The sequence below is a fragment of the Sinocyclocheilus rhinocerous genome, unplaced genomic scaffold (assembly GCF_001515625.1).
Source record: "Sinocyclocheilus rhinocerous isolate Xijiao unplaced genomic scaffold, SAMN03320098_v1.1 scaffold510, whole genome shotgun sequence".
Classification (NCBI taxonomy): domain Eukaryota; kingdom Metazoa; phylum Chordata; class Actinopteri; order Cypriniformes; family Cyprinidae; genus Sinocyclocheilus; species Sinocyclocheilus rhinocerous.
In genome coordinates, this window is record NW_015653008.1 from 145957 (window position 1) to 161837 (window position 15881).

Consider the following 15881-nt stretch of genomic DNA (forward strand, 5'->3'; position numbering starts at 1 on the left):
GGCCTGACAGGGCATCATCACAGTATGGTGAGGGGCGTAACATTTCCGTCACACGCTTGAGGTATTCGGCCAATCACAACGCATTGGATAGCTGGCCAATCACAGCACACCTCGCTTTTTCAGACCGATGAGCTTTGTAAAAATCGACGCGTTTCAGAAAGGTGGGGCATAGAGGAGAAACAATAATCTACAGTATGTGGAAAATAATGTGGTTTTTGAACCTTAAACCGCATAAACACATTTCATAACACCAAATACACAAAATAATGTTCTTTTTAGCAGCATCATATGACCCCTTTAAAATATACCGTTCTATAGATTTTTTGAAAGAAGTCTCTCATGATCACCAAGGCTGCATTTATTTGATTATAGATATATTAAAACAGTAACATGATGAGAAATCATTATTGATTTATTGAATTGAAAATAACTGCTTTCTATTTTAATATATTTAAAAATAAAATTGCTCCATCATTACTCCAGTCTTCAATGTCACACGATCCTTCAGAAATCATTCTAATATGCTGATTTGGTGCTCAAGAAACATTTCTTATAATTATCAATGTTGAAAATGGTTGTGGTGCTAAATATTTTTCTGTGACATTTTTTTTTCAGGATTCAGTCATTAACAGATAGTTCAAAAGAAAAGCCTTTATTTGAAATATAAATCTTTTGTAATATTATAAATGTCTTTACTATCATTTTTAAGCAATTTAATGTGTAATAAAATTATTATTTTTTTAAATAAATGACCACAAACTTTTGAATGGCAGTGTAAAGCACAGTGTATATTTTTAGATGATGTAATTAGCCATCTTTTTAAAAATGAAATGAAATGAAATTACATTTTTTGAATTAAAACTTTGAAGACTTTATTTTCATATTTTCTGTACTGTAATTTCAGCTAAAATTTTTAGTAATTTTGTGGTGTGTATATATTTTAAATTAATTAGTTTTAGTTTATTTAGATTTAGTTAGGTTAGTAACATTTATGTACCTTATTTTTTATTTTTTTTATTTTTTATTTTAGTTATCAATAATAAGCCTAGTCCTTTGAAGAACTTTTCTTGGCTGATTTCAGTGCAAGTTCAACAGAAATCTCTTTAAAGATTTTGATGGAAGAATCATCATTAGCAAACTGCCACATCTTATACATACAGTGTATGTTGCCACAGTAAACAGTCCTAAAGCACGCAGCAACTATATTTTTCTTTTGTTGCATTTTTGCACTGGTTGTTCAGTTGCTGTAAGTACATTTTCTTGGGGGAATTCACTCTCTCGGGAAGCATCCCCCTCAGTGCGACAGGAACCCAATCCCCTCCCTGCTCCAGGAGACCTAATGACACCAGTTCTGTGACAGATGAAGGGCAAACGTGTGCAATGGCCTACTTGAATGTTGGTGTGACTGATAGGTGCATCAATCATAAGGGCGTTAATACTCAGAAGACACTGGAACTTTAGAAAAGTAGGCCAAGGATTGGCATTGCAGTTGGCATTTTTGGTTTATGTGTGCAGCGAAGCTAAAAGCTTCTGCACACCTGCAAATGTGGATTCATTTCGGTCTTTGAATACATAACAGATATGCCTCTCTTTATAAAACAGGCAGGGTTTGGATGTTAATTGGTTGGTACAGCATTACAGCAGTCACTATATGCAAAGCATATTTTACTTTTTGGCTTAATAGTATAATTGTATTTTTATGGTGCCTGTAATTCAACTTTGAAAAGTATGTGTAATTTAAACGTAATTTGCTCTAATAGGCATACCATCCAAAAAAATGACAAGCATTTGCATCAGTAACAACATCTTTGCTTCCCACACAATGTGCTTAACAATCTCTTCTTTTCAAAACAGGCTCTTGGCTCATGGCAGTAAATGGCAGGCTCTTGGCTCATCTTGTGTAAAAAAAGATTTCAGGGGGCTGATCTTTAATGAGATCCCCTCCGCCGGCGCTGATATGATGTCAGTAGGTGCATCAGCGGCGTTTTTTTAAAGATAGAAGGAAAAAACGTAGACTCCGGTCCAAGTCAAATCTCATTTCTTTCACACTAAGTCCATGTGTGATGATAACTCAGCAGCATATTTATGAGACGGAAGGGGGTCTGTTTTTACTGCCACACTGACATGGTGAAGCAGATGGCAGTAAAACTCATATGTCTGATGAGACTTTATTAGTCAAAGGCTTTGAGGCAGAAAAACATGTCTGTTAGATGCAATGTTTTTGCAGTTTGTCACCTTTAGATAATATTAGATTTCATTTCATTTTATGCCAAGCCTACAGTGCCAAATTCAGCTTCGCCCCTGTGATTTCTGTCCAGACATGATGACCTTTATTGCAACTGTGCGCTGTGTGAACCATCTCTTCGCTAATCATTTACAGTCATTTGCATGGATCTAAACAATGACAAAGACACATGCAATTGTTGTATTGTTATTTGACTGAGTCACTAAGCTTTTATTTGTACTGTATATGGTTGATTGGAATTGTTGGCATTACTTACTGTATGACGATATGTCAGATATATACAAAGTTCTGGCATGCAACTCTAGATGGCGCAGTCCGAAAGATCTAACTCAATATGACATCACTTATCACATGGCGCAGCTGATTGATTCTCTTCTGTATTGGTAGCCAATGAGCTCGCTGCTCGCAGTGTTTGCTGTAGCAGTAGCAGTGCACTTCAGAAGCCCTCCACCTTCCCCAGCTCCACCTGTATAGATCTGCTACGGGGTGATCATGTATGCTAGGGGAGTTATTCATATATGTTATATACTGAACAAAATTATAAACGCAACACTTTTGTTTTTGCCCTGTTTTTACTGCCACACTGACATGGTGAAGCAGATGGCAGTAAAACTCATATGTCTGATGAAACTTTATTAGTCAAAGGCTTTGAGGCAGAAAAACATGTCTGTTAGATGTTGCAATGTTTTTGCAGTTTGTCACCTTTAGATAATATTAGATTTCATTTCATTTTGTGCCAAGCCTACAGTGCCAAATTCAGCTTCGCCCCTGTGATTTCTGTCCAGACATGATGACCTTTATTGCAACTGTGCGCTGTGTGAACCATGTCTCTTCGCTAATCATTTACAGTCATTTGCATGGATCTAAACAATGACAAAGACACATGCAATTGTTGTATTGTTCAGTGTATGTGCAGCAGCAATATTCCTTACATGCTTACAGCTGCATGTTGTGGATGTATTGGCAGTGAGTCTCGGTACTTGCTCGGCCGCAGCAGCAGCGTAACAGATCTATTCCGCCAAGACCAAATACATTAACATTGTCATGTATATTACCATGCAAATCACTCCCGAGAGTTGCCATGACAGAAATATTGACGGTCAGATTACTAGACATTTAAGATTTATTTACCAGATCAGAAGTTATTGAACGTTATACATACTTTACTCTCGCTTAATTGGCACCATGTTCATTTTGCCCCAACCTTTCCTTGTACAGTGTGTGAAGGTGACATAGACTATGGCAGTGTGCCTCTGAGGGGAGCATGTGTCATGTTTTTCAGCTGGATCAGCCTAAGAGCCGTCCTCAGAGAGATCCTGCCGTGTCTGTCAGCCTGGCCATTTCTCACAGCTGATCTTCAACTGGGTTTCAAAAAGAAAATCCTTTCTATTAAATTACACTGTAACATGGCAAGTTTTTCTAAATCCAGAGGAGATACGGATTTGGACTCCGGCATTATCAAAAACTTTCACATTGGCATTTTTTATTTATTTTTTATTTAGGACGCTAAAATGAATTTCAAAGTGCTCGCAGAGAAACTTCTCTGGGGCTTCATACTGCCAGTAACATCCAAACACTCAATTTAATTTCAAGTTGCATTCTTGCAAAGATCACAAAGCCATCTGTCAAACTGTCTGCTCGTCTATTCATACTAATATCATCTAAAGGACCAGAGTTTGTGGAACCAGGATTGTCTAACAACAACGTTCATAAAACTTAGATCACTTTGCCCTATTGCGAATAGAACATATGTACAGTTGCTTGTAAATACATTGTCATATAAAGTATGACCAGTTATGTCTGCTTAAGTATTTTAATAAACATTAATATTTATTGCTAAGTAATATTGTGAAATGTTTGCCAAATTGCTCACCAATACAACATCAGTAGAAAGCCTTTTTTCAGTGATAGGACAAGGATCTTTAAAGGGGTCATGTGTGATCGGAGAAATGACAAACAACAAGCGCTACTCTACACTGCTCAAACCTTTGGAGGCCGGCGGGCTTGAGTGAGCAGCTTGAGAACAGCGCGGCCGGCGGATTCGACGAAGGAGTGGCAACCACATGTGACGACATCATATGACCCCTTTAAATAGCTTTAAATGCATAGGACACCATAGAGTGTGACAAAAAATCCATTCTCACCATCTGAATATAGAGAAGATTTGACATTTGTGTCTATCAGGTGATGTTTTCCTATAAGTGCTTGATAATGAATGGTTTCCCACTGTGCTTTGCATCAAGACATGCGGGGTATTAGCGGAAATTGCTCTTTAGTGGTGATTTTCAATCACTTTTGCAGTCCCTGATGTATCACAGCAAGAATATACTGTAGGTAGGGACATTTCACAGCACTATTAAAGGGCAACTTTCCCTTTACTGAAGTGCTGACCTCCAAAATCTTGGTGATGTTTTACAGTGTCGCCTGAAAATTAACCCAGAACTTAAGCGAGTGATCAGTAAGGTGGATCAAAGGGGTAATGAAAGAGCAGGGAGGCCTTTAATGCACTGCTGTGAACACAATAGCCAGCATTCAAATGGGCTCATAGCATTCACAAAATTGCCCAATTGAAAGGAAGTCAGGTTCTAAAAGAAAATTACCACCGCAGCAAGTAAGCGACAAAGCAGGTAAAAAAAGAACACAGTGTATTTTGCATCGATCACATGAAATGTCCCAGTAATATAAAGTTTCCTGGGCCTAAAGCCCAACATGCAATTCCATAAAGAATTTGTCAAAGTAAATTGGTCGGCTGAAGCGGGATATCTCAGTTCCTGGATCCTACAGGATAAACAAATTCAAAGTATGTCAGCGCTTTTGTTGGAGCCTAAAAGTACATCTAAAAGATGCCAAGTACTATGATAAAGCATCTCGGACAGTTAAATAAATAAATAAGGAAGTGAAGACAATAGCAGTTAGAAGACACTAACAGCAGTCAGTAAACGCACAGCACAGCACAGCACATCTATTCCAACATCAAAAATGAGTCGCATTTATAGGGATCTGATCCAGCTCAGGTTTATTATTGTACAGTCTCTGATGCTAAGTATGCACGGGAGGATATTTCAAATGCCCAGGAGGATTTCCACAAGCAGAACACAGTATCTTGGGTTTATAAGGCTTAGACAGAGGGAAAAGGTTTATCCAGGCGCTGAGATTATCAGGGCAGATTACAGTGATTGTCTCTGCACCAAACAATAGTCTGGGCACTGTGATAAGACTCTGCCAAATCGTCAATAACACCAAAAGATGATGGATGAAATGCAATATGACCTATACTGTGTTTAAGTCCTGTAGCTGACGCAGTGAGTTTCCAAAATACATATACGCAGCATAATATACAGTAGTATTCCACACTGTTTCATTTTTCTTAAAGAGTTACAGATGTGAAATTTTAAGAACTCGTGTTATTTGTAATGTTGCTTTTTCGTTTATCAGTGTCAGAGCTTATTTGTCCTAATGCACTTATTTGTCCTAATGAAGCCTGTTTTTCCTCATTTCTGTTAGCCTGTGATATAAGTGCACATCTGATTAAATTCACTCTATTAACATGACTGTTAAAGGAATATTCCAAGTTCAGTAGTTAAGTTCAGTCAACACAATGTGTGGTGTAATATTGATTCATTTCCATTTACCCTTTGTTTTCTTTAAAAAAAAAAAAATCTGGGTTACAGTGAGATACGCACAATGGAAGTAAATGGAAGCAATTTGAAAATGTTAAAATACTGTTTCAGTATATCACAAGACATTAACAGCACATTATTTTAGTGTAAAAAAATCATTCAGGCTCCTAACCTCCCTATAGTAAAAAAATATGGCCTTTATACATCTACAGGATCATAGGATGAGTTGCTTCATTCATCCCTTACCGAGACTAATTTTTGGGCTGAGTGAGCATGGACATGTCATTGGGGTTATGAAGTGAGCATCCTCTTTGTTGTGTGTGTGTGTGTGTGTGTGTAGGTCATATTTAAAGTTTTTTTTTTTGTGCTCAGAGAACACCATTATGAAAACCACTTTTTTAAACACGTTGTAGATGGAATTAAGAACCTAGCCAGTGTACTTTCTTAAGGATGAATATATATATCCTTCCCCAATGCCATTTGTAAAAAGTATATCAGTTAGTATAGACATGTCAATCTGTTTTTAGTATACTTATCATGAAATATATATGTTTTAAATACAATTAAGTATATTTATTTTTCTCTAGGGCTGTGTTATATTATGTTTGACAACTTGACAATGGAACGCTGTAAATACTCTAAACAACTGGAAAAATAATAATTTAAACAGATTTGCACCCTGTAGAACATTTAAACCTTCCATGTAACAGAGCTGCAAGATTAAACTTGTGAACCATTTGAAAATATAGATCTCTGCATTGTTTGATCATAAAATGTAGCCTGATCTTCATGTAAAATAAAATTTTTGACAAACACAATGTGAATAAACTGTGAATAAAACACAATCAGCTGTACTTTTCAACATCTTTTTGAAGACACTGAGTTACCATTGACAGGGCAAGCTGGACAAAGTAAGTGAACCTCTCTTCTAAAAGCTGAAAACGTTCAATAACTGAAAATGGTCTTCCCATAAAGAATTGTGTGAACCATGTCTCAATCAAAAAGCTTTCACAGGACCAGAAAAATTTATTCTTGCCACTAGAAGCTCATAATACACAGTTTGAAGAATATATATTTATACAATTATAAGATTCACATTTCTGCTTTTAAATCCTCCAAAAAAAAGAAGTCCTGATTCACTTTCATTGTAAGTGCTTCACTGTAAGCCAGCTTTTTTTTTTTAAGAAGTCGATATTAATTTTTGTATTATGCCACAAATCCTGTAGATTGAGCCTAACTTGTATTGAACTCAGAATATTTCTTTAAAGGGGTCATATGATGCGATTTCAAGTTTTCCTTTCTCTTTGAAGTGTTACAAGCTCTTGGTGCATAAAGAATATCTGTAAAGTTGCAAAGACTAAAGTCTCAAATCCAAAGAGATATTCTTTATAAAAGTTAAGAGTCAGCCACGCCTACCTAAAACGGCTCGTTCTAACACGCCCCCACATATCTAGATCACGATGTGGAAATATATGACCCCTTTAATGATAACCCGCCTGCATTCTGTCTACATGAAAGAGCACTACATTGTTGTTTACTCAAGTTAATGCAATCATGTTCTGCAGGGGTTTTTTTTAGGACACTTCATAGATTTTTTTTGTGTGTGTGTGATTATGAAAGGCATGATCAGAGTACAAATTACACAATGATCTTTAGAGAAGGACTTGCATGATGCCAATAAAGAGCACAAGTTCTGCACTGTGTGTATATCTGTACACGAAGAAACTTTTTGTAGCCAGCTTTGATTTGTTTACTAAATGCTAAATGTCTCCAGCTAGAAACATGTTCGGCGAATGTTCAATTAGCAACACAGGAAACATCGATTTGTTGTTGTCTGCATCATGCACAGTTTCAGATTAGTGTTAGCCTCTGAAGGAGAAAACATCTTATAAAGAAAGAGGTCTTTCATTTAAAGTGGTTTTATATAGTTAGAGACACTCAGACCCTCGACATGTAACACAAAAGCTGCAATAACGCTGTCCATCAACAAAAACATCAGTAAAGTAAAAAGATGAGATGTGAACATTACCGCACAAGAAACTCGAAATCAACAACAACAATAGCATAAAAAACTGGAAAAACTGAAAACAGTAAAACAATAATTATTTAAGAGTAACTGTTTATTCATACTACAAAACATGCTGGAAACTTACAAACCCTTAACAAACCAGCAATATTGTTCAAAATTTGTGAACTCCCTGTTGGGCCAGCATTCACCGTCATTCACATTTCCTAGCATTCAAGATTCTCTGTGTAAACTCCACAAAGCATGCGCAAAGCACCCAGTTGCTCTCAAATGGTATCAACATACGTACAAAGGCCTGTTTTTGGGAATGTATTCTCAACCAGGGGTCCCAAATTATCTAGGAGTTGCTAAACAAGTGGTGATCTCCATTGGTGCAGTCAAACAGGTACAATCATGGATTTTAACTACATACAGTTGGTAGAGTTATTTGTAAGGGCAGACTTTTGAGATTTGAGCCATTTATCTCTTCCTCATCCGTATTGCTTAGCATGCTTATTGAATTAATGACTCCTGAAATTGTATTTCTTGAGAATGTCAGGTAACTGCTTTGAGACCAGGAATGTTGATTTGGTTTTGATGCAACTGTCAGTTGTTTATATAAGGAGTCAGGACTAAAAAAATACATCAGTCCATTCAAACAGATGATGTTTGAAAATAAAATAATTTTATTTCAGACGAACAGGCAAAATAAAGTGGCTGGAGTAGATGATGAATAGAAATTATGAATCTGTCAAGTCAATCCGTCAATGGTCTTGTAGTGTTGACAGATCCATGCTTTCTTTATTCAGAAATATTGGAACAAAGCATGGAAAATACAAAACCAATTTTGCAAAACAAAATTACAGAATACAACATTAGATTTATCCAGTTAAGCGTGCTTTGGAAAGACTTATGCGGTACATTTTTGATAAACCTGAGAATTTTATGGACTATGGAAAATAAAAAATTTTGCACTTGTTTTATCGTTGTATTTGTTTTAAATCATTTTGGAAGGATTTAGAAACTTACGTTAACAGAAAACTTGAGTGTATGGTCGAAATGTGTGTATTTTATGCACTTTATTATTTTCACAATTACATTTTGTTAAGTAAATGACAAAACAATATGCAATTATTTGTTTTATTGGGCCTTTCGCAAACAAAATTTCTCCCATTTTATAAATTGTTTTAAATTATACATAAACCTATTGGAACAAACTAATAAATATAAATAAATAAACAAAATAATGTAATTATTTAAAAGCACTAAAATATATGTAACTTTTTTCTGGCAGCTAATATTGTTAATTATGTGACTATGTAATACACGTTGCTTATGTGGCACTGAATAAAATAAATTAATAAATAATAGCTGATCTGTAACTTTTCTTCTGGCAGCTAAATAAAATATTTATTTAATAAAATAAAATAAAATAAAATAAAATAAAATAAAATAATAAAATAAAATAAAATAAAATATAAAATAAAATAAAATAAAATAAAATAAAATAAAATAAAATAAAATAAAATAAAATAAAATAAAATAAAATAAAATAAAATAAAAGACACACTATAGTAATTGTGGTGCTTCTAATTAAGTGATAAAGAGCAGTTGAAAATGTTCTTCAAAAAACACATACTCATCTTCACACCAATAAAATGTGCACCACTTTGTTATATTACCAAATTATATGTAATATAATTATTATCAATATTTAAAATACACTACACTGGAAAGGTTTCTATCATCTTGTGAGAAAGTCTCACGATTTATTTCCAGAACATGATGCATGATGGGATAAACGTATCCTTGAATACCGCTCTGAAGCCGAAGAGTGTATTAAGGGCACTGCGCTTTGGCATTTTGAAGACCCGCAAGGGACAATTTTTTGTCACTTCATGTTGCGTGCACATGCTCTCAAGTGGCCAAGACCGCAAGTGTGGGAATGTAGACAGGCCCACTGTCTCTTGTTTCTGTTGGTGAGTTTTGTCAAACTGTTCAAATCAAGTTCCTGCGAAGCTCAAGTCAGTTCAAGTTGCCATGTTTTAGTTTTGCTTATTTTATATCTGGTTTACTGTCCGTAAAAAAAAACTGCATAAGTTCTCAACTTTGACTTGCCTGAAGAGTGTATTAAGGGCACTGCGCTTTGGCATTTTGAAGACCCGCAAGGGACAATTTTTTGTCACATGCTCTCAAGTGGCCAAGACCGCAAGTGTGGGAATTTAGACAGGCCCACTGTCTCTTGTTTCTGTTGGTGAGTTTTGTCAAACTGTTCAAATCAAGTTCCTGTGAAGCTCAAGTCAGTTCAAGTTGCCATGTTTTAGTTTTGCTTATTTTATATCTGGTTTACTGTCCGTAAAAAAAAACTGCATAAGTTCTCAACTTTGACTTGCCATCAGCGGATAAAGCCGTACACATTTGTGGTGACTCCTTCACAAACCTGATTCACTCAGAAACAAAACAAGAGGCTGAATTTATGCATGAGTCATTGAATCATTCGCTCAATCGATTAATTTGCTAAAAAATCTAAATAATTCCACTATTGCCTGTTGCTTACAGACATTAGGGATGGGAAGATTCACCGATTTGCTCGGTGTATCGGCATAAAAAGTTAATGATGCGATGCATCGATCTAAAAAACTCTGCATCGGATACAAGTTGGCATTTTTATTGCATATTTGCATCGGTAAAAACTGATTTATTTATATATAAAGTGGATGTGCTATACTTTTATTGTTTAGAAAGTGACCAATAATCTGTGACCAATATTTTATATGTAGATTGATTTCTCCACTCTGAAAGCGTGAATATGACGAATCACAACACTACGGAGACCTGAGGAAAAGCGGGGATTAAAGTCCAAAACCTGACTTAAAATAACCAAACAAATCAATCAGGGCTAAAGCGGTTCCATAAACGACTAATTAAGTTTGACACAATCTAACTAATTTGTGGACGCTTATTCTTAAGCAGCCCTTAATGTCGTTAATGGATCTAATCGATCCACCATGGATCGATTAGAAATATATTCGCGAACAGCGAATATATTTGTGCTGTTTAATGCATTTGAGATGTTGTGTTTTCCTCAGCGCATAACTGACATGTCACAGGTACATATATTTTTCATCTGTAAATGTTAGAACGTATATACGTATTGCATCGGCCTCAGTTATGAGATGCACATTCTTAACAGACATGCAAGGGCTCTGATGGTTTCGTAAAAATTTTTTGCATTGATTGAGCAAGTAACTGGCATACACTCTTAAAAATAAAGGTGCTTAAAGGGGTCATATGATGCGATTTCAAGTTTTCCTTTCTCTTTGGAGTGTTACAAGCTGATTGTGCATAGATAAGATCCCTGAAGTTGCAAAGACTAAAGTCTCAAAACCAAAGAGATATTCTTTATCAAAGTTAAGACTCTGCCACGCCCCGCTAAAACGGCTCGTTCTAACACGCCCCCACATATCTACCTCACTATGTGGAAATATTAGCATAATGCCACCCAAATGTGCACGCAAAGAAAGAAGGCATGGTTTCAGTAACAGCAGTTAGTGTTGAGCCGTACACATTTGTGGTGACTCCTTCACAAACCTGATTCACTCAGAAACAAAACAAGAGGCTGAATTTATGCATGAGTCATTGAATCATTCGCTCAATCGATTAATTTGCTAAAAAATCTAAATAATTCCACTATTGCCTGTTGCTTACAGACATTAGGGATGGGAAGATTCACCGATTTGCTCGGTGTATCGGCATAAAAAGTTAATGATGCGATGCATCGATCTAAAAAACTCTGCATCGGATACAAGTTGGCATTTTTATTGCATATTTGCATCGGTAAAAACTGATTTATTTATATATAAAGTGGATGTGCTATACTTTTATTGTTTAGAAAGTGACCAATAATCTGTGACCAATATTTTATATGTAGATTGATTTCTCCACTCTGAAAGCGTGAATATGACGAATCACAACACTACGGAGACCTGAGGAAAAGCGGGGATTAAAGTCCAAAACCTGACTTAAAATAACCAAACAAATCAATCAGGGCTAAAGCGGTTCCATAAACGACTAATTAAGTTTGACACAATCTAACTAATTTGTGGACGCTTATTCTTAAGCAGCCCTTAATGTCGTTAATGGATCTAATCGATCCACCATGGATCGATTAGAAATATATTCGCGAACAGCGAATATATTTGTGCTGTTTAATGCATTTGAGATGTTGTGTTTTCCTCAGCGCATAACTGACATGTCACAGGTACATATATTTTTCATCTGTAAATGTTAGAACGTATATACGTATTGCATCGGCCTCAGTTATGAGATGCACATTCTTAACAGACATGCAAGGGCTCTGATGGTTTCGTTAAAATTTTTTGCATTGATTGAGCAAGTAACTGGCATACACTCTTAAAAATAAAGGTGCTTAAAGGGGTCATATGATGCGATTTCAAGTTTTCCTTTCTCTTTGGAAAAATTTTTTGCATTGATTGAGCAAGTAACTGGCATACACTCTTAAAAATAAATATGATGCGATTTCAAGTTTTCCTTTCTCTTTGGAGTGTTACAAGCTGATTCTTTAATGTATTGATGATCTTTAAAAAAGCATCATATGACCCCTTTAAAAGGTTCTTCACAGGAATGCCATAGAAGAACCATTTTTGGTTCCACAAAGAACCATTCAGTCAAAGGTTCTTTAAAGAACCATCTCTTTCTTACCTTTTTATAATCTGAAGAACCTTTTTTCGCCACAAAGAAACTTTTGTGAAACAGAAAGGTTCTTGAGATGTTTAAGGTTCTTGTTGGAACCATTTATACAAAAAAGGTTCTTCTATGGCATCGTGAAGCACCTTTATTTTTAAGAGTGTATTTGGAGCTAAAATCTAGGCCTAAGTTACTCAATATTACTTTCTTGTTTGTTGAACTGTTTTATAAAAGCAATGTCAAATTCAAAATCATGTTGGTTTTCTGAATATCAGAACGCTTGTGATTACCAAAGGCCTTGCATACTGATATTCAGGAATACAGCACTCTTGCTTCTGTAATATTGCTTAAATATACATATATTATGCTGATATTTAACAGACCCCTAGAGAACTGTAATGAGATAACATTAAAGCTGGAAGTTTGAAACCACTAGTCTAAACAAATGGGTAAATCTGCTGGCTGGCTCAAAGTTAAAGTACCCTAATGTTTGATATTGTTTGCAACTAATGCCAAAATACTCATAAGCACAATGATTATTTGTTGGATTGTCTACTATAAAGTTCACATTAAGGAAATGCCATTGTAAATTGTAAATTATTAATAGTATACCAACGCATGAAGCACTGCATACTCAGAGGTCATTTCCAAACTAAGCAGCTATTTATTTATTTGGTAAATGCATACAATTTCTGAGTGTTTAAAGTTGAACACACTTGAATCTGATGCGAAATCCACACTTTACCATACAAAGGTAAATGCGACCACACTAAGAGTTCTAAGAATTTTACCAACTTTTCTATCTCTTTTTCATCTTTTATCTTTTTCAGATCTGTCCTAATCATTCAAAAGAGTGTTTTGAGTGTAACTCCATCATTAATGCATCTCAGATGACTGAAGTACCTCTGGCAGTCTGCCTATGGAGCACCTGCACTGTAACACCAGAGAGCGAAGTGAGGAACTGATGTGTGCCGACCCCTGGGGGAAGCTGACTGCTTTTATCTTTGTTCTTGTTGTCAAATTTTCTAATTCATTTGACAGCACATTTGCTTTTCTCTTCCTTTTAAATGAAAGCTCCGTCTTGATTCATCTTAAAGTTTCTTTTTTTTCCGGGGCCCCATTTCACAGTCTAAAATGACAGTTACACAGAAGTTATTCAGTGCTTCTGGTAAAGCTGTTTTTATGAGAGCTTGCAGACTTTTCTTTCTCTCTCTCTCTCTGCTCTTGTAATAAGTAATGATTAATCAACAGGAAATGGGCCTTGAACAAAAGGTAATAACCAAAAGGGTTTCATCTCTAATCATTTATCATTGTAAGTTATGACAATAGACCATGATTGCATGTTTGTTAGATTTCTGCTGCAATAATTCGGGATGAATTTGGACTTTCACTAATGAGAAGCAGTCTTTTCAATCAGCCAGAAGCTTGTCTTGTATGTTCTACTTATCTATTACAGATATGTATTAATAAATTATTTAGGTATTTCTTTCCAAGCTGATGTGTGTAATATTGGTGTCTTAAGGCATCTTAATGTGCAGAAACAACAATCTGTTTTTTGACCGATGAAAGATGGTTCTTTTTAAAAACTAGTATTTATCTTTTGTTGTTGTTGTTGATACAACCAACATATAAATGTCACACTTTAACGTTAAATATTAAAGAACAGGTAACGTACTCGGTTACAAATGTAACCTCGGTTCCCTTTCAGTCGGTCACTCTCGACGTCACGTCGGATGACCGACGAATTGGGATCTCGCTTAGAGAGACCAATCTACTTCGAGTGTAAACTAAACGAGCCAATGCACATTGGCATGCGATTATTGCATCCAGCTGCTGCTGTTCACAGCGTGAGTATAAGTAGGCAGCAGATGCAGCCCATATTCAGCTTTTCGCTTCGGCGCAGTCCTACTGGCGAAGGATGCGATAGAGCCGGTCCCTCCAGCCGATATGAAGTCGGGGTTTTACAGCTCCTACTTCATTGTACCCAAGAAAGGCGGTCGGTTACGACCAATCTTGGACCTGCGTGTCTTGAACCGGGTCACGCCGCTGGGGCTGCTCCATATGAGACCGCTGCAGCACTGGCTCTATGGCCGAGTCCCGAGGTGGGCGTGGCAACGTGGCACTTTCCGGGTCCAAGTTACACCGGCCTGCCGCCAAACCTTCACCCCGTGGTCAGACCTTGCGTTCTGTGGCCCTTTGTGAGGATCCCAATTCGTCGGTCATCCGACGTGACGTCGAGAGTGACCGACTGAAAGGGAACGTCTCGGTTACGTATGGTAACCCTCGTTCCCTGAACGTCGCCACAGCTCCTGCGGCCATTGGTTCGTGCAGTACACTTCAAAAAATGAACCAATGGCTCGGCAGCAGTGCTGCATGAACCTATGGCCACAAAGCCCACCAAATCCCACCAGAATGGGCGGGGCCATCTGGCTATATAAGCGGCCGCTTCACCATAGGATTCATGTTACCAGGAACAAACTCTAGGCAGGGTAGGACTCACCGAGAGTGCCTGTAAGTCTCCCATTCGTTTGACCGATGCTAATGCTAGCAGCAGAGCGGTTTTCAACGACAGGGACCGAAGGTCAACAGACTGCAGCGGCTCAAAGGGAGGACCCTTCAGGGCCCTCAGAACAGTGGGCAGGTCCCACGTAGGGACAGTGAGGGGACAGGCGGTTTCAGCCTCCTCCACAAAGTCAGTTGTTTTCAGTTTGCCCGGAACGTGTACTACTTTCAGCGAGCGCAGGTTGAGCTGAGCCCATTCCAGGAGGTGCTCTATCAGCACAAAGAGGCGCCTCAAGGAAAGCCCTTCCTGGCAATTTATGTAGGACACCACAGTCATGCTGTCCGAGTGGACCAGAATGTGGTGTCCCCTCAGGTCTGGTAGGAAGGTTTGACAGGCCCGACATACCGCCAGCATTTCGAGGCAGTTGATGTGAAGACCTTCCTCCACTTTCGACCATTGGCCGAAAGTCGGTTTTAATTTCACAGAGCTCCCCAACCCGTGTTGGAAGCATCGGTCGAAACCACCTTTCTCCTGCAGACCATTCCCAGGGGGATCGCCCTGTTCCATCCACTGAGCATTCTTCCAGGGGGTCAGGGCTGTTACACAGGCCTGGTCTACCCTGATAAGCAGGCAGCCGTGACGCCACGCATGGGATGGAACCCGCGATTTCAGCCAGTACTGAAGGGGATGCATACGAAGCAGGCCCAACTTTAGCACTGGAGACGCTGCGGCCAAAAGGCCCAGCATCTTTTGAAATGCCTTGAGGGTGCGAGAGGTACCAGCCTTGAAGGAAGCTGTGAG